A 19,214-nucleotide genomic window follows, 5' to 3' on the forward strand; every position below is an offset into this window, starting at 1 on the left:
AAGTGTTAGGTCATAATTAGAAATAAACTTTGTCTTCTGTTGAATTTGACATTTATAACACAAGCTTAAGTAAATGCCAAACTTTAACTCTGAAGATGTAGCAATTTCCTGTTTTAAACTACTTGCCCTTTCTGGTTCTGTATAAAAACATTTATATAAACATCTGGGGGCTCCTTCCCATAACTAAGTTGTGGAACTCCAATATAACCACAAAAATTCTACAGCAACAGGATATGATTCATACCTTGCTCAACTCCTCATTTTTGATTCTTTGATTTTACTTGTGTGGATACACTAGCTGTAACACCAGCCATGACATCTTACTAGGAGTATCCTTCCTTACTGTCTTTCATGTGGTCCATTGTAGACAAATATAAGCATTTTGTGTCAATTTACGTACCAGTTTTGACAACGGTTGCTCATTAGGGATCACTGACCTTCTGAGTCTCAGTCTAACTCTTTAACATCAATGGCTATTGATCCTATAACTTCTGAGCGTTGTATTTGGAGTCAGTCAATATTGTTACCCATCCTTAAGAGGAATATAATGCACTGAAACTCTTCTGCTCCTTGTCTTCAGTCAACTTGCCCCTACACCCTCTCTTACTTTTTCTGCTGCTATTCCTAATCTCTAAGATTTCCAGTGTTTCTCTATAACAAATTCTCCTGGTAAATATCCATGCCAATTCCCATTATTACCCAACACATGATGAATCTATTGACAGAATTCTTATAGTAGTGTCATGGCACTACTCAAGTAGAGAAAGAAGCCCAAGTTATAGGGGAAAGTGTACAAACCACCCTAAAACAAAAATCATTGTAAAAAGGATCTCATAAAATAATTATATGTATAACTTGTAAGCCAGATAATTTATTGAACAGCAGAATTTGCTGGCTAGCTCGAAGGCTCAGAAGTTAGAAGCTCATGCTATTCTTGCAGAACAGCTGAGTTTATTACCTGCCATTGATGTCAGGTGGCTCACAACTACTTGACTGAAGGGCCAGGGAGTCTGATGCTCCATTCAGGTCACTTAGGCTCCTTCATTCATGTGCACATACCTATCGACAGACAGACAGACAGACACACACACACACACACACACACACACACAAGTGCACACTCACATAATTTCTAAATTAGAATTTAAGAAAGATTAAAAGAAATAACTTTCTTCTTTTCTGAACCTAAATAGGATGAATAGAAAAAGAAGGAAGGATTTGACTCATACGATTTTTGCTTTAAATTTGAAGGTTCTTTAATAGAAGTTCCACTTGCAGACATGGACTTGAAGATTGTAGGAGGGTGTATAAGTGACAGCCAACAAGGAAACTGATGGCCATATCCTGGACTTCCACACCTGCACTATGAGGAGATAGTTTTGTGGAGAGATGGCTTTGTTCTCTCCATGCTACAGATCTTCTGCATCCCAAAGGGAAACTAATGCCTTTAGTCAAGGCTCTTCTTTAATCAGAACCCTTGTTTCCATCTGTCTCATTGGCAGACCCATTAGCAATAATTATTTTTTTGTTTTTTCCAAGTTTTGATTTCTTACTTTTCATGAATTATGCTCATATAAGGAATTTGTTTCTACAAATAATTGTTCTAGTAGCTATCATCATTCATTTGGAAGTTTATAGTAAACCATTATGCATAGAAATATTTTAGTGTAAATTCATCTTTAATCATATATTTATAACAAATTACAGTATCAGAAAAACATAATATAAAATAGAGATTAATATATATTATGATAGCATATCTTAATATATCAAACTTAAAAATATACTAGAATAAACTTGTTGGAGAAATAGAATTTTATTAGGGAAAATATATTAAAACATGTTAGTATAAAAATGACTTGTTCATATATTTTGCATGATGCGAACCCTGTAATTTTACAGGATTGTTATCACAAAGTCTCTTCTGAGTGCGTGTACATATGACTCTTCAACTAAGCTGGGGTATTTCTTCAAAGTCAAGGTCTTTAGCTAGAACATTTCTCCAACCAGTTGGTCCCTTTTCTTCACACCATCGCTAATTTGGAACTTTATCCTGAGCCTCTGTTCTTCCTCCCAGATGAGATGTTCATTTCCATTCTGTTGCTATGTTCAAATGGCCCCCCTCCTTTAGAGGTTGACCCAGTTTTCAAATACTCAGAGCAGTCTTTCTTAATCATGCTAACACCTGTGTATCTTAATTTTCTAGAATTAAAATAAAATAATTTGTGCATAAAGAGTCATTCCACTTGCAATTTCCATTTGTACATGATATCATTGTGTATGTTCACTGATGTCTGCAAATAAAATAGTGTTATAGACTGAATGCTTGAGTACGTAGCTTTTCACTGTTGAGTTCCTATCTCCAAATGCAATGCCATTAAAAAGGAGCCTTTAGGAAGCAATTAGGTCATGAGACAGGAAACTGCAGGAATGGGATTAATGTCCTTATAAGGATCTGAAGAGACTGGCTTCTATTTCCTGACTGCCATGAAAACAAAGCAAACATTTTGCAGCTTGCAACCTGGTAGGCAATCTTTACTAGAACCTCAACATGCTACCATATTGGTATAGGGATTCTAGGTCTGCGAGAGTGTGAAAAAAATATATTTCTGTTGTTAATAAGCCAACGAGTCTGTGGTAACTTGATATAGCAGACAGAGCTTACTTATATAAATATTGAAGCTTTCAGAGCATAGAGATACTCACTAAACTATGTTGCTTGGAATGATGCTGTGGATATAGTCGTGTCTACGAAGAATTTGATGAAAGAATAATTAAAAAGAAATAGTTCTTCTTCAAAGGTGAGATATATTCAGTATTGTCAGGATGACCATTAATAATTGTAGGAAATAACTTTGAGGAAATAGCGACTTTTTGTAGCGTAAAACTCCTAGAGCCAGTGTTATATTTTGCTGGAATGAGAAGTCACATGTCAGCCAGTGTCTGAAAAGTGCAACGCATGTACTCCCGTCCAACTGCATCTTTCTTAAAGCTTCTGTTGCTGTGCTTAATGCTCGTACGTATAAATTGTTTAGAGATTTCGAAGCCCAAATAAAAATGCAAATGCTATGTAGAAGAACGTTTTAGCTGATACTGCTTTATCAGATAACTTAGCCTGCCTGCCCAGCCCTCTCAGTGGTATTAGAATAGATAAGTGAAGGAAAAGGCACAGAGCAGGCAGCGCTGTGGAAGGCAGTGTCATGGGAAATATTTTGGGCAACAAGGATGTGTGCAAAATGTGCTGAATATGTAAGAAGGAGCAAAGTGCTATCTGCCAGAAAACAGTGTGTACTGAGAACAGCTGTTGAGTGAGCTAGATCTGTTCTAGAGGAAAGTGTGGTATGTAAATGTGATGAATGAATATTAATTAATTGGGCCTATTATTTAGTGAAGGTGGAAGATGTTTTAATTACAGAATGAAAGATACTACCTTGAAGGAAATCTTTCTTCATGCTTCCTCTGTGACTTGTACAGCCACTAAAACAACACTCACCTAGGTATTTTGGATCTTTTTTCATTTATTGTTTAAGAAAAAGAATGTTTCCTGAAGTCTTGTTTGTTGATTACTGTTTTTCACTTCCTGGGCAACTGGTCTTTTCAAAAAATATTTATTTATTTATTATGAGAGCTCTGTTTTCACAAAACATACCAGAAGAGAAAACCAGATTCCATTACAGGTGGTTGCTGGGAATTGAACTCAGGACCTCAGGAGGAGCAGTCAGTGCTCTTAACCTCTGAGCCATCGCTACAGCCAAGGTAACTGGTCTTATTCAGAAAGTCCTTACTTGAGCCTATACCAAGAAGTATAAATCACCATTCTTCTCAAATATTCAAAATTTTTAATTTGACATTGAGATCTTTGATCCATTTGGAATTGATTCATGTGCAAAGGGACAGTAAATGATCAAAATTTACTCTTCTCCATGGAGATATCTAATTATCACATGTTTTGTTAAAGATGTTGTATTTTCTCCAATATGTGTTTTTGGCATCTTTGTCCAAGTTAGGTGGCTGCAAGATCATGGATTTAGGAGTGTCCTCAGTTCTATCTTTTAATCAATATATCTGTTTTATACCAATACCCTTCTGCATTTACTACCACAGATTTTTAAAATAGAACTTGAAATCAGGAATAGTGATTCCTTCAACAACGTTTTTATTATTGAGTATTGCTTTGGTTATTTTGTCCTTTTTGTTTTCATTTTTTTCAATTTCTGTTACAGAATGGTGTTGGAGTTGCTGTTGTTGTTTTAATTTTTGAGATTTACGACCTGTTCAACAAGAAGGAAACTATGCCTGATACTGTATAGGAATTGTTATGGGATTGCTTTGAGCCTGTAGACTGCAAGATGGATATTTTCACAATCTTAGTTCTATATATTCATGCTCATGTGTGTGTGAGGTCTCTTTATCTTCTGGTGTATTTCTCCAGTGTTTTAAAACTTTTGTTATATAAGTCTTCATTTCCTTGGCTAGGTTTATATCAAGGTGTTTGTTTTCTAGGCTATTCTGAATGGGATTCTTTAGAAAATATGATTGGAATTTTGGGGAGAATTTTTTTCTTTCTTAGTACATTTGTCACTGGTATGTAGGAAGAGCACTGATTTGAATGTGCTTATTTTTAGCCTGACACTTTACTGAAAGTGCTTATCAGTTGTACGACTTTCCTGGTGGACTCTTTGGGATCTCTCATGTGTTGAATCACATTATCAGCAAATAGGAACATGTCCATGTGTTTACTTACTATCTGTATCCCTTCTAATTGCTTTTCTTGTCTTAGTGATATAGCTAGTATTTCAGGCACTATATCGAAAGGAGTAGTGTCTGTCTTATTCCTAATCCTAATACAAATGCTTCAAGTTTTTCTCCATTTATCATGAGAGTAACTAATGCTTTGTCATACATGGCTTTTATGATATGACATACTTTGTCTCCAACCCTAGTGTCCCCAGGGTTTTATCACAAAGGAATATTGAATTTTGCTTCAAGCACTTAGCATCAATTGAAAGGCTCATGGATTCACATTATTCTTGAGTCTAATTACATGATGAATTATATTTACTGACTTTCATAAGTTGAACCATTTTGAATCTTTGGAGTGAAGCAACCAAATTATTGTGAAAGAACTTTTTGATGAATTACCAAGTTCTGTTTGTAAATATTTTATTACAATTTTTGCATCTACACGTTTAAACATTCTGTATTGCATAGTAAACTATTAATCAGCTGAAGAGAGTTTACAGAATATGAGAAAAAGTCGCTAACACCTCCTTATCTGACAGAAGGTTAGTGTTTGTAATATGTAAATAACTCAATTAATTAAACACCAAGATAAATGTAACAGCATCAAAACCACTAAAAAAGAAATGAATTGTGACTCTTAAAAGAGTTTTCTGAAGAGATACAAATGGTTTAAAAAATTGTAAAATGTTCATCATTGTAGTCATCAGAGAAATACATATCAAAACTATAAGATGGCTAAGATTAAGCAAAAAAGATAAAATCAGGTGAAAATGTGGGAAAAGATGGTTCCTTACACACTGATAATAGGAGGGTAAATTGGTTCAATCACTATGGATATCAATGTGGCAGTTCCTTAAAACAAATAAATCTGCTATATATATGGGTATATATATACATGTATGCATATGTATAAATATATATGTTATATAAAATATATAAATATATTACAAAATATATATTATAAGAGATAATAAGTGATTATATAATGCTTAAATTATATTATTATAATTATGTTATACTTAATTATAACATATATAATGTATAATAGATAAATATAATGGCATATGTCATAAGGATTTTGTTTCCTACTGTAGAGACAAGAGCTCATCTATGTTCATAATAGCTTTATTCACAATAGCTTAGATACTGAAACAGGCCTGATGTTTGTTACCTGATGATGAATAAAGAACATGTGGTACCTAGATTATCTGTGGTGAAAACTAAAATCATTAAATTTGCAAGTAAATGGCGGATCTGGTAAACATTGTAATAAGGTAACCCAGAGCCATAAAGACAAATATTCCATTTTTCATTCATATATGGGTCTTAATGCCTAATTCTTAGATTTGTATACTTAACCTGAAATCTTGTATATATATATGTATGTATTTCTCTTGGTATCTTCTTTTGAGGTATACCACACAGGTAATAATACTCTGCCAAGAATCTGTAGGTTGGCAAATAAAGGCTCTTATGCCAGACATTCAATACTTGTTCCGGAGTTGTTGGTCAGATTTGTCTTGAGACCATGAAAAACAAAGGAATCTATTGTCATTGTTCTTGATTGTTCACCACTATTTGATGATAAGGCCCCTTTTTCCTGAAGACACCACATATATTGGATTCAGGACATGCAGAAATCCAAATGGTCCTGCCCCCGAGGTTCCTGCTCTGCTGGCTAGATTTATAGTCCTAAAAGACTCCAAAAAAGTCTACTTAAGGAGTGAGGGAAACATAATCAATTGCCATACTCATATTTGAACCCTCGGAAATACAATAGTGATTAGTTTGCCACAATATAACCATGGGTGTAATAGTGGCATGGACACTATGGGGATAACCAATCAATTTCTGATTGGACTTAAGGTCTACTCTATAGTAGAAAATTCATGTCCAGCACTGTAAATCTTGCCAAGAACTGGTTGTCGGAGAGGTTATAAGCCCTAGACATGAGTCTAGTAATTTATTCTTCTAAATGGACAGAGCATAAAATTGTCTACATTTATATCTTTGTATCCATATGTTGGTGAAGCACTTAGATCTTATATTAAAAGTTTTCATTTGTTGTGGATAATGGTTACCACAAAAGGTTGTAACTGATCAAAATGTAGAAAAGAAGTGTCAGTGGTATAGTCAGTCACAAATTAAACATTTATACCTCCATCTCCCCAGGGTTTAGAGAGAGGGTAGAAAGGACCAGAGTAAAATGCACATGTTGTGCCTAGATACAATGAAATTTTATTAATTTGTGAATAAAATTAAAATCATTAAATTTTCAGGTAAATGGATGAAAGCACCACTGCACTCACGAATGCTCATCAACCACGGTTTCCTACACCATATAAAATGAGTCAAAATTTTAGAATTGAGGCAAAAAGAAGTTCACTAGTCACTACCATTAACTGAGGTGCTATATACAGAGCAATTGATTTTTTCTGGGGGTTTGTCTCTTTAAATGTATGTCTTCTGGAAGGTAGATTACTGTCCAGGCAATGCCCCACATCCATGAGTACATGGGTAGCACTACCTAGACCCAGAGTGATAGTACAAAAATAGAACACTAAAGTGGAAGGGAGAGGGGATGTAGGAAGTGAATCTAGGATGCATTAAAGGAAAGAGTTGATGATGAATATGATTGAATGCACTGTATAAAAATGGTCAAATAATTAACAAATTTGAAAAGAAAAATATATTAAGAAAAAGGTGATGAAGTAAGGTGGGCATTTCTTTGTATGTAGGTGATGTGCAGCATACACACATGAAATATCCTGTACATTGAGTAAGCGCTGAAGGCCTGAAGGCATAGCCATGCGGTTAAGATTAATTAGTGCACTTGTAGACGACCTGAATTTGGTTCTGAGTACCCACATGATTCACAGATATCTTTAAATCCAGTTTCATAATATGAGACATCATGTTCTAATCTCTGAGGATATCATGCACACACATACTACAGACATACATGAATGCAGTCAAAACACTCATACACAAAAGTTAGAAATAACCAAATCTAAAAGTATTGTAAATCCATATTTCTCTATAAATACGCAGATCAGGAAAACAAAGCCCACCAAAAATATCAACAACGAAAGTATAACTCAGCTGGAAAGCGAGTACAGATTTTAAATATTTCCTCAGCAAAGGCATATAAATGGTTCACAGATGCAAAAAAAGATGCTCAGAATCATTACTTTTCAGGAAGATGTAAACCACAGACATAATGGGATGTCTCTTCACATCTGTTGAAATGGCTATTAGCAAAATCAGGATGGGTAATTGTTGGTCAGGATGTGGAGAAACTGAAGCTTTTGTGTACTATTGGTGGTAATGAGAACTGATACAGCTGCTGTGAAAACTGTATAGAGCTTTCTTAAGTGAAAATGAAAGACATGTGATCCAGGAATCCCATTTTTTGTTGTACATCCCTAAGATTTGCATCAGACTCTCACAAAGACATGCCACCATTGCAGCATTATTGCCATTAGTTAAGGTAGACATAAGCCAGTAAGGGTAGTGCAGCATATATATACAATGTAATAACATAATGTAAGCTTTCATCATATATGTCAACATGGATGAAGATGGAAGGCATATCATAAATAAAACAAAATTGTCAGAGAAAATTACATTATGATTCCATTTATATGAAGCTCATAAAATAAACCTTATAGAGATGAGAGAGTAGATGGTGGTTGCAGAAGATGAGGAAAGGGAAAACGAAGTTTGTCTTTAGTATGTACCGAGTTCCAAGTATGTACACTGTCTGACTTTGAGAGATTTGTTATATTACTGTGCTGGTAGTTTCTAAGATGTTAAAATAAATAGATATCAGGTTATTTGTTTGTTTGTTTGACAGAGTATGTAAGGCAGACATTGAATTCGTGAGAATTATCCTGCCTCAGTTCCCCTACTGTAGAATTACAGGTGTGAACCATTACACCCAGTTTATTAGGTGTCTCATAGCATATTGATGGGAGCATGCCAATAAACTTGGAATCAGGTGTTAAATAAGCTACAAAACATTTACAAACTCTCACAAAACAAAAGAAGCTGCACTGCCCCTCACAGTTAGCCTGAGCACATGGCGCCTGCATCAGCACTTTTGCTTCAGTTGCTTTGGACATTAAGTCCTGTTGTAGTTTCCCATATGTCAGAATTTCTTTGATCTGTGTTCTTCCCCAAACATTCATATGTTGTTCAGTTTTACCCACTTGCAAAGCTTATGCAGTTTATGACATCCAGCTGCAAGGGAGAAAATGAAGATGAAGTTTGTGACTTTATGTACTAAAGGAGAAAAAAAATGCCCCAATAATCTAATCAGAATTCATTACATTAAAAGGATATCATCAAAATTTATAACCTTTGAGGAGCTATTCCATGAGCACAAATAAATTGTCAAAAAAGGAAAAAGTATTTACAAAACTGATTTAGAGAATAATAATAAAATCGACAATGCATATATAATATATTAGGATCCAATATTTTAATTTTTTATTGAGGTGGAGAGATATCTCAGAGGTTAATTCATGTGCCATCTAGCATAAATAGAGTTTGGGACCTCCAATATGCACATGGATGGAGAGATAAACAGCAGTGGGAAGATGATCCTCAGAGCAAACTAACAAGACTAGTCCCATCAATGAGTGGGAGGTTTGATTGAGAGACCCTGCTTCAATAAATAAGGCAGAGAAAAAATCTAGGATAATCTATATAAGTGTACATAGGCTCCTCTGCACCTTTCTGCATGTGTATGAACACATCCATGCATGTATCTACACATGAAAACACACACACATACACCCACATGAAAATTGAAAAAAGGAAAAAGAACATTAAACTAATTATCAGGAATATGTTCCACTTTACAGCTTTCATAAGGAGGGTCCTTGATTGATAGCCTGAGCTTCAATTGAAGAGGTACACTGGATCCTCCATGCTTGTTGCTTTTTGTATTTTCTGTATCCTTATCCTTTTTTCTAGGTCAAAATTCTTAGCTTTAGGTCTTTTGATGCGTAAGAAACTTTTCTGTAAGACGTCTTTCTCCAGATGCTTCCCCAGGGCACCATTAAAAGGGGAGGGGATCGGGTTCTCCTTGCTCATTCTGTGAGTCACTCCCTGGCTATATGCGTCATGAGGTGAGCCTGTGAAGGCAATTCATTCTGACAATACTATACCAGGACCAAGAGCCATGTGAGGCAAAGAAAGAGGTCAAATGTACAGATAAGAAGGAATTGGCCTCAGCGGAGTTCATAGAGCGCACAAACTAGGCAAGAATATAAACAACTGCATCACAATGGCATAACAAAGAAAACTAATAATTACTACAGAAACATAGGTTAACAGATTATCTCCAGGTGAGGCTGGGCCAACAGTAGTCATAGCACATAAAAACTAAGACTTGGAGTGTAGAAGTGACTTGGATAGGTAGAGCCAACTGGTTGGAGTATTCTACAGTGGATCCACGTAAAAAACAGAGATTCTGTTTGAGAAAGAGCCTAATGGTCAAAACACTTATGTGTATACACTCAAACTCAGCAAATGCAGCCTGTGTAGTCCCTTGGTGAACATCTGTATAGCAAGTTTGGAGAACTTCCAAAGCAGAAATGTGACCCATGATTAGTGTTAAGCTGGGGTTTTCTGTTTTTCTTTGTTTTTTGTTTGTTTGTTTTTGCTTTCTTTTCAAATATGGGATCAACACCCTAAAATATTGATAATTTAACTCACTACCTTTTAATAAGACTATTGCTATTCAACTATTAGAAATTGTATTCTCTTCAAATTAATTCCACATGCAGAGCCTGAAAGGAATCCATATGGCTAAAGTGTTAAACCAATGTCATTTTACCAAGCAGAGTAATATGACTTTATTTTTGAAGTGTTAGGTCTTTCAGATTTATAATGACAAGAATCTTGAAGATAATAGATCAGGTAAACCTGCTATGAAAGTCACAAAAGCATGAAGTTTCTACATGGCTCTAGCCGTTTCTTCTTTTGGTTTCTTCTAGAACAGGGTGGTTAGAATCTTGCCCTTGTGCCAGTTTTCAGTAATGATGACAAGCTGTTCTAATTAAAACATTTAGAACAACAATTTTATTCCAAGCATATGTGAGACCGAATGTGTGTGTGAAAATTAATTTTCAATTGTTCTTTTGTACAAATTAGAGTTTTCATCATGATCTGTGTGATATGTAATACAAAACATTAGAAGCCAGAATTTCTGACAAGAAAACTACTTCCTCATTAAAATTTATACTATATTAGATTTTTAAAAAGGCTTAATTTCCAAAAGAATAAAAATCTTAACTGGTATATTAACATTAAAAAAATAAAACCCACAATATTGTAAAAACCAGAAGTATAAAAACTCTATTATCTTAATGGCACACATGTGCTTTAGAAAATCTTAGATTAAATTGAGAGTATTTTTCTTCACATGGAGGGGAAGGGCACTTCTGCTTTCCAATACCTTATTGTACACTTTAAATGTGTATGCCAACTTGTCCGGGAATGCTGGTATTCTACAGTCTTAATAGAATATTGAATAAGCCACATTTCTAGCTTTCCATCTAAGATTATTTCTATATGCCATAAACTTCTAAAATCTGAATAATTTGCCCCAAGTGTTCCACAAAGATTGTAAATTTCTCAGTAGTCCATAGAATACAATTTGATAGCTTTGAATTATGGCACTTAATAATTGTAGCAAGACTAACAAAGCACATCTGCATTTCACAGTTCATTTAACAGGAGTATCCTCTAGTCAGTTCATGCTAACCCATCACTACCTCTTACTACAATATTAGTCTGATTTCCTAGAATATGTCCCTGACAACTACTTCATCCTCCCTTCAATATCTTCTTCCTAAAGCATTCTGAGTATAATTAAGTTGAAAATTATTAATGTAGTCTAGAAACATAGTTTTCTAACCCTCAGCCACAACTTAGACTTCTCAAAAATAACCTTCCTGGTGGACATTTTTCTTACAATTTTTCAATTATCATGTTCACCTTCACAGAATTCATTACCAGTCCTCCATTTTTATAGTTAGTCACTAAAAAAAAACTTCACATCATGGAATAAGCACATTGCAGTTCTCATCCTCAGGTTATTTCTCATTATAGTCTTACAACGAGCCTTTGTTTTCACCTTTTATGATATCTGGTTCTGTTCCACCTATAGATTAGTAATAAAATATATGTTCATAACAAACCTTGGTGTGCATAGAGGAAAGTGGGTTGTGTGACTTCAAGCACAATTTTATCTTTAGCACTACCATAATTCCTGGCATTCATTAGGAGGTAGAACCATGGCTTAAATCAAAAGATAAAATAAAGCTAATTCTAGCAAAGTATTAAAAAGGACTCTGTACCATGACCAAGTGGGATAAATTTCAGAAATGAAAAGTTGGTTTTAATATGTAAAAGCCAAATAACACAACCACCACAAAATAGTGTAAAGCACACAAAAACGCCACAATCCAAAAATCGTGTAGACACCAAAATGTAAAGCCATTTCCTCAACCTGACATAATAACACCTAAGAAAAACCTGTGGAGACACCATGCTAATAATAAAAACTAAATGCTTTCAATGGTAATCAGGAACAACAAAAGTACACATACACTATTCTAGCTAGGTTTCTGGTGCTGTGATTAACACCATGCCCAAAAACAGCCCAGAAAGGAAAGGGCTCATTTGACTTACGTATCTCAATCACAATCAGTATCTGATGAGTCAATCTGGGCACCTGGACACCGGACTGAAGCAGAGGTTATAGAGGAACACGGCTTATTGGCCTGCTCGCTATTGCTTGCTCTTATCCAACCCACAACTACCTTCCCAGGGACACCACGCACAGTGGACTGGGTCCTTTCATGTCAATCATTAAATAAGAAAATGTCCTATAGTCTTGCTTATAGGAAGTCTGATGGAGGCATTTTCACAAATGAGGTTCTCTCTTCCAAGATGACCCTAGCTTTTCACACACACACACACACACACACACACACCACACACACACACACACACACACACACACACACACACACACCTATCAGGGAGAAGAAGAGAACATTTTGTGTGGCAAACTTTTCCTGAGGAAACAAAACACAGACTTCTACTCACTCCAGAATAGAAACCCATGACACTTTCAGGTAACAACCAGGACAATGTCCAAACTGGTGAACTAATGAGCTTTAATTAGGGTTACTGACATAGGTGAAGAGGTACTTGAAAGTAGCAGAAATAACTAAAAAAGGTGGCTATATCACCATAAAGCCCACAGCAGCATAGGTTACAACTCCCAAGAACTCTTTTTCACATGGTTTCTTAGATAGGAAAGCAAAAGCATAAGTAAACCACTAATGGGTTTTCTGGATTTTAGCAGGGGATGTTGAGATTCACAACGAAGGGAAAAAAAGGTTATGATAAATACAACTTGAAACTATCTTAATAAATATCTTACTTGCATTCGTTCATGTCATGGATTCAGCTTTTGTTTCTCTCACACATTTTCCCACTACTCTATTTATTCATTTTTCTTCCTCTACCTCATCCAGTTCTCCCAGTTCCACTGCACATACAATATTTTGGTCTTCTCATGAATATGTTCGTTTGAAGTGCTTACTGGCCCCAGCACTTGTCATTTAGCATCTGGAAGGTTATTATGGCCTCAGCTCAGTAAAACTGGTTACTGTAGATAAGACATATTTACTGCACCCTTTAAGCATTTACCAACACCTCAATGCGTATTAGTAAAGCATTTCAAAGCACTAGATATACTGTTAATTCCTGATTGTTTCATGGTTCTTCTTGCTGTACATAGCTTAATGTATGTATGTGTAATAATATAAATGTATATGTAAAAAACAAAAAATACTAAAATAAGTAAATAAATAATTATTACATGTGGTACATACATTTTGTGATATTATTTTTGATGAGGCATGTACATTTAATCAGAACAATATATTGGTATCACTTACTTCTGTATTTCTCAGAGTTCTTAGTGTTTATTATATTTTATATTATAAAATGTAATATAGTCTAGCTAATTTGAGTAAAAATACTTTGTTCTAGAGAATTACGTTGTTGGGGGGCTGTTCTTGTTTTGGTTTGTGTATGTGTGCATGCTCATGCCTGTGTGTGTATTCTAGTCAGAACAACCACACATTCTGAGGTTTCAGTAGTTTCTAGACTCATGTGCTCTGGTCTTTGGAAACAAGACAACACACAGCACAATAATTATTGAGTTATACATTGGTGAGTTATACATACAGCTTCTTGAAGGAATGTTCTCTAATAGAGGATGTTTTTGTACAGTGTATACAAGTGTTCATTTCTGTACTCAGAGATCTGGTTGCAGTAAAGACTTAGCATTGTCATATTTACAAAGCATTTTGTATGTAAAAATTATTATCTATCATCTTCTGATTCATTAATAAAGAACTGAACAGCCAATATCTGGAAAAAGAGCAAAAGGCAGGATTTGGAGGGCAGGGGATGAGAGAGAGAAAGAGAGAGATAGAAGGAGAGAGGGAGGGGAGAAACAGAGAGAAAGAAAGAGAGAAGGAGGGAGGGAGGGAGGGAAACAGAGAGAGAGAGAAGAGGAGAGGAGAGAGAGAGAGAGAGAGAGAGAGAGAGAGAGAGAGAGAGAGAGAGAGAGAGAGAGAGAGAGAGAGAGAGAGAGAGGACACACAGATGAATAAGCAGGTGCCAGAGCAAGACTATGATGGCAGATAATGGGTCCTACAGCTGGGAAGTAGACCAAGCAAACTTCCTCAGGTGAGAATTGCTCAGTATCTTTCTAGCTATCGTGCCAGAAGCTTATGATTAAAAAAAATAGCTTCCCATGTCATTATTGAGGAGATAGGGTGAGTATAAAAAAAGCCCATACTTTTACATTTGGTGCCCAATGTGGGGCATGTAATCCAAACTTAGAAAACCAAACTTAGAATTAAAGATTCAGGTATTAAACAAAGTCCCAAGAGGAAGGAGGGGGAAACAAACACTTCCCAGAGCAGTTCCCCAGTAAGGCTGGAAGTGGTACCATATTTTAATTAATTTGTTTAGATTACATCTCAATTTTTGGCCCCTCACTTGTATTCTCCCATTCCTCCCTCCCTCTTTCACACTATTGCTCTCCCCTAGGTCTGTGACAAAGGTTATCTCCTCCCCAACGATATGGTTATAGCCTATCAAATCTCATCCTGGTAGCCTGCTTATCCTTTCTCTGAGTGCCAACAGGTCTCCCCACCAAGGGGATGTGGTCAAATATGGAACACCAGAGTTCATGTCTGAATCAGTGCCCTCTCTCCACTCAAATGTATAGAATGTCCTGACCATTGGTTAGACCTAAATATGGGTTCAATGTTTACTGCATATATTGTCCTTGGTTCAGTAGGTTGAGCAGAACCCTCAAGTCCAGATCCACCATCATGATGATCTTCTTGTGGTAGTCCAAAATGGCGGCACTGATCATGCATTGTATTTGATCTACAGCAAGGAGGCTAAGGACCCTACTAGGAGCCACAGACCGCAAGACCTGGACAATATCCCGTGAACTGGGTCCATACAGTGCAGACCACCAAAAGCCCATGGAGGAACAGAGCCCAGTCCCCAGACTCTGGAAGTGGTACCTTTAAGGACTGGCAAAGTGCTGAGAGCCCCACTTTGAAGCAAGGCCTGGGCCAGCTTCTGGGTTCTTGAGTGGAGCCTGTGAACAGCGGGGAAGGAGCAGAGCATTTTCCAGGCACTGGGGCCCACAGTAATGCCCAAGGGGAGCCTAGAGCTGCAACAGAGCCACCAGCATAGGGAGGGCAGCTGCTGGCTGCTGTTCCCAGGTGTAAGGCTCTCACAGAAGAGCAGGCAGTGGATACAGGCAGAATTGGGTGGTAGGCAGAGCCCCTGAGTTAACAGCAAAGCAAACTAAATGGGTCCCTTCACTCGTTGAACCATGGAACCTGAAGCTTTTCCAGGAGGCTGCTGGAAAGGGGCCTTGAGGCACTCAGGACCAGCAGCCTGCAAAATGTGTTAGCTGAGCTGAAGAAAGACATAGTTGACACCAGCTATAGACATGTGGAGACAGCAGGGAAAAGCTGAAATGTCATCAGACTCTTGGTAAGACACTTGGGAAGTCCTTAATAAAGAGAGTTAGGTAAAATTAGGAAGAATAAGACAAATATAAATGCAAAAGGCAATGTCAGAGGCCATTTGGATAATGTATAATTTTGTTATGATTATCGGCATATAAATAATTATATTTTTAGTAGTGATTACAAGTTTATATAACCTTTTTTAACATAGATGACAATAAAACAGACTTAGAGAAGGAGAATACCAAGGAATGGATTGCTAGATTAGAGGCAATATAACAGATTGGAAAATCCTGTGATTCAGAATAAAAGTTCATCAGAAGAATCCAATATGGAACCTAAAGGGACAACAAAAGAGGAAGTTCCAAATAAGAGAAATCCACAAAGGCTTAAGGAAATTGCAGAATGGCAGCCCATAGAGATGCTAAATAAAGAAGCTTCAGCTTTGGAGTCTTAAAAATTAATAAAGATCAGATTTTACCATAGGAGACCTCCTGAAAATCTTGACTTCAGGCATGAAGGAAGAAACTAAAAAGTATAACAGGTAACATGAATTGCTTATCCCTCTACATGGGACCACTCAGACATTGGCTGAGACATGAGACATGTCTCTGCATAGACAACAAATCTTGTTAGCTACAGAGTACTCAGGATTTATATGACATCCTTTCTTAAGCGTGCATGAAAATTTATATTACAGTTTTGTCATACAGTCCAAACTGACTTATAAAGAAAGACAAATGTGTTCATGCTCAAACATAGAGCAGAGAATTATCTTTAGATGATTCATGCACACCACATATTTCATACACATATTAATAAAGAAATTTATATTAACTTCAAAAGTATATATGTTTACAGAGAAGAAGGACAAGACACCAAAGAAGAAAAGACAAGTGAGGTGATCTACACTGATGGCCCCAAAATTCTTTTCTCACATATCTGCATCAAAATCAGCTAACTAAAATCATCCATCGAAAGAGACTCTTTCAAAGGGATTTCAGTTAAGCCCTACACTTTTCTATCACACAGAAATTGGACAACAAATGATGAAACTAACTTTTTTAGGACTTGGCCATTATCTCAAAATTGTAGGGCCCGCAAAAGATGCCATTGCCCCCAGACAGAAAGAAGCAACTTTCTGAGAATGACATCCCATTCCCACAAAGTGGGGTGGGTGGTTTTGATGTTTGGTGGATGATAAATGTTTGTCACAGTGGTTGTTAATGGCTTCGGTCAAGAGGAAACAAAGTCAAGGAGGTTGGATTAAGGGAACTCTTTTGTCTTTCTTTTTCTTTTGTCTTTCTTTTTCTCCTGTCTACAGTTGGTGGGATATAGGGAGAAAGGGGCAAAAAGAAAAATGGGGGAATTTAAGAATGATAAGATTAAAGGGCATATTATTGAATATACTTTTAAACCAAAGCGCATTAGCCTATCAAGTATTTTATATTCCTATGGATTCTTGTATTTTCATGAAATTTAAGATTATATTATGCTACAACATACTGCATATATATTTCAACTCTCTTCAAGGTATTGAACCTATGCAACTCATTTGAAATGCAATATGAAGTCCTAGCCATTTTGAAAGCTACTATTGAGTAGTTTTTAGGATAATTAAGAAATGAAAATTAATAGTCAATTAAACTTATAGTCATGTTAGGTTCTAGTTTAAATTAGTCACAGAAAGAAGCTTTATTTAGCTTTCTGTAAATGTTTTCAAAGTTAAACAGAAAATAGCTAGAATCAAGCAACATTTGTCTATTCAGATATACTATAGATAGACAGTATTCAAAAACCTCAGACATGTACAGAATGTGACATTTAAAGAGGTTTTTCTAATAAAAGGATTTTTTTTTTTTTTTACAGTAAGACCTGTCAGCTCCTGGCAGTATACCCATTCTAGTTCAAAGCAGATGATGGGCACTGACCAACCTCCATATGGAGTTTGCTTCAATTGTGGGAAGCTAGCCACTGAGCAAGAAACTGCCTTTGCCTCAACTGTAGAAAGTATGTTGTCCAAACTTGACAAAAGGGACTCAGGAAAGTAAACTGCTGAGATTTGCAAGAACAAGGTATGTAAGTTCTTCACAATTCCTACTTCACATAAAAGTCTGTCATATACTGGGCCAGAAGGATGCATCAAGATTACAGCGGAACCTTGGGTGACTGTTCATACAGACAACTGTCTCTTTCATTTCTATAGTTTTGGAAGCTATTTTCTCTGCATTTCATGTTTACTCGGGTAATATTTATCCTTCTCAGATCTCTAATGTTGTTGAAAACTAGATAGGTTTAGTCTGACAATTAAGCTTAAGATGATTAAAATTTAAGAAAATATTTTAAAGTCTAAAAGACATTTAAAGGTTGATAAATTCAAGATATTATAGAAAATTATTTAAGTACAAAGCTCTGAACTCACCAAGATAGGATAGATAGAAAATACTTTCTTCAAAGTTGCCAAATACAAAGGGAGTAGACATTGTGACTGTAATTCATACTTGATATTTTTTCATAATTGTTCTTACTGTATATAGTTTATTAATGTAAGATAACCTGCCTTTTGTTGTGCTAAAAGAGGAATATATTGGAGGATGTTTTTGCCCACAGTGTATTCAAATGATGATTTCTGTACCCAGAGATCTGGTTGCAGTCTGGACTTTGCATTGTTATTTTAATGAAGCATCTCCTGTCTAAATGCTGTGTAAAAAATGTTCTGAAACATCTTATGATTGGTTAATAAATATCTGTAAAGCTAATGTCTGGGCAGGAGAGGATAAGGCAGGACTTCCAGGACAGACAGAGGGAGAGACAGAGAGAGAGAGACAGAGAGAAAGAGAGAGACAGAGACAGAGAGACAGAGATTTGGGAGGAGGCACCATAAGGAAACAACTGAACAAGCAGGTGCCAGAGCATGACTAAGATGTGCCATGTGGCTGGGAAGTAGACTAGGCCAGCATAGGTGGATTAGAATACCCGACTATTGTGCAAGAAGCTCATAATAAAAACAATAGGTCTCTGTGTCATTATTTGGGGGCTAGGGCAGGATTGGAAAAGCTTAGACTTTTATAGTTCTAAAATACTTCAAGGTCTGCCTCGCAGAAGATGTCAAACTCTTTTCTTCCTTCCTTCCTTCCTTCCTTTCTTTCTTTCTTTATTTTTTATTAATTTTAATTTGTTCGCTTTACATCCAGATTGCAGCCCTCTCCCTCTTTCCCTCCCTCATCTTCCTCCCCCATTCCCTAGTCCTTAGAAAGGGAGAGCTCTTGGAACTGTTTTCACTATTTCTTTTTTCTATTTTATAATTCAGGTATTTTTAAAGTGATGAGCTACTTAATAAAGACCATAGATTTTGTGACCATAAGCCTCATGACCTTA

The 19,214-nt window shown here is 36.2% G+C and overlaps 1 pseudogene; it reads right to left on the minus strand.

Moving 5' to 3' along the window:
- Window positions 1–15,340, minus strand: part of LOC127204257 (C-terminal-binding protein 2-like) — a 193,068-nt pseudogene extending 177,728 nt beyond the window's left edge.
- Between the last annotated feature and the right edge of the window lie 3,874 nt (window positions 15,341–19,214).

Source organism: Acomys russatus, chromosome 20 (assembly GCF_903995435.1).
Source record: "Acomys russatus chromosome 20, mAcoRus1.1, whole genome shotgun sequence".
Taxonomy (NCBI): Eukaryota; Metazoa; Chordata; class Mammalia; order Rodentia; family Muridae; genus Acomys; species Acomys russatus.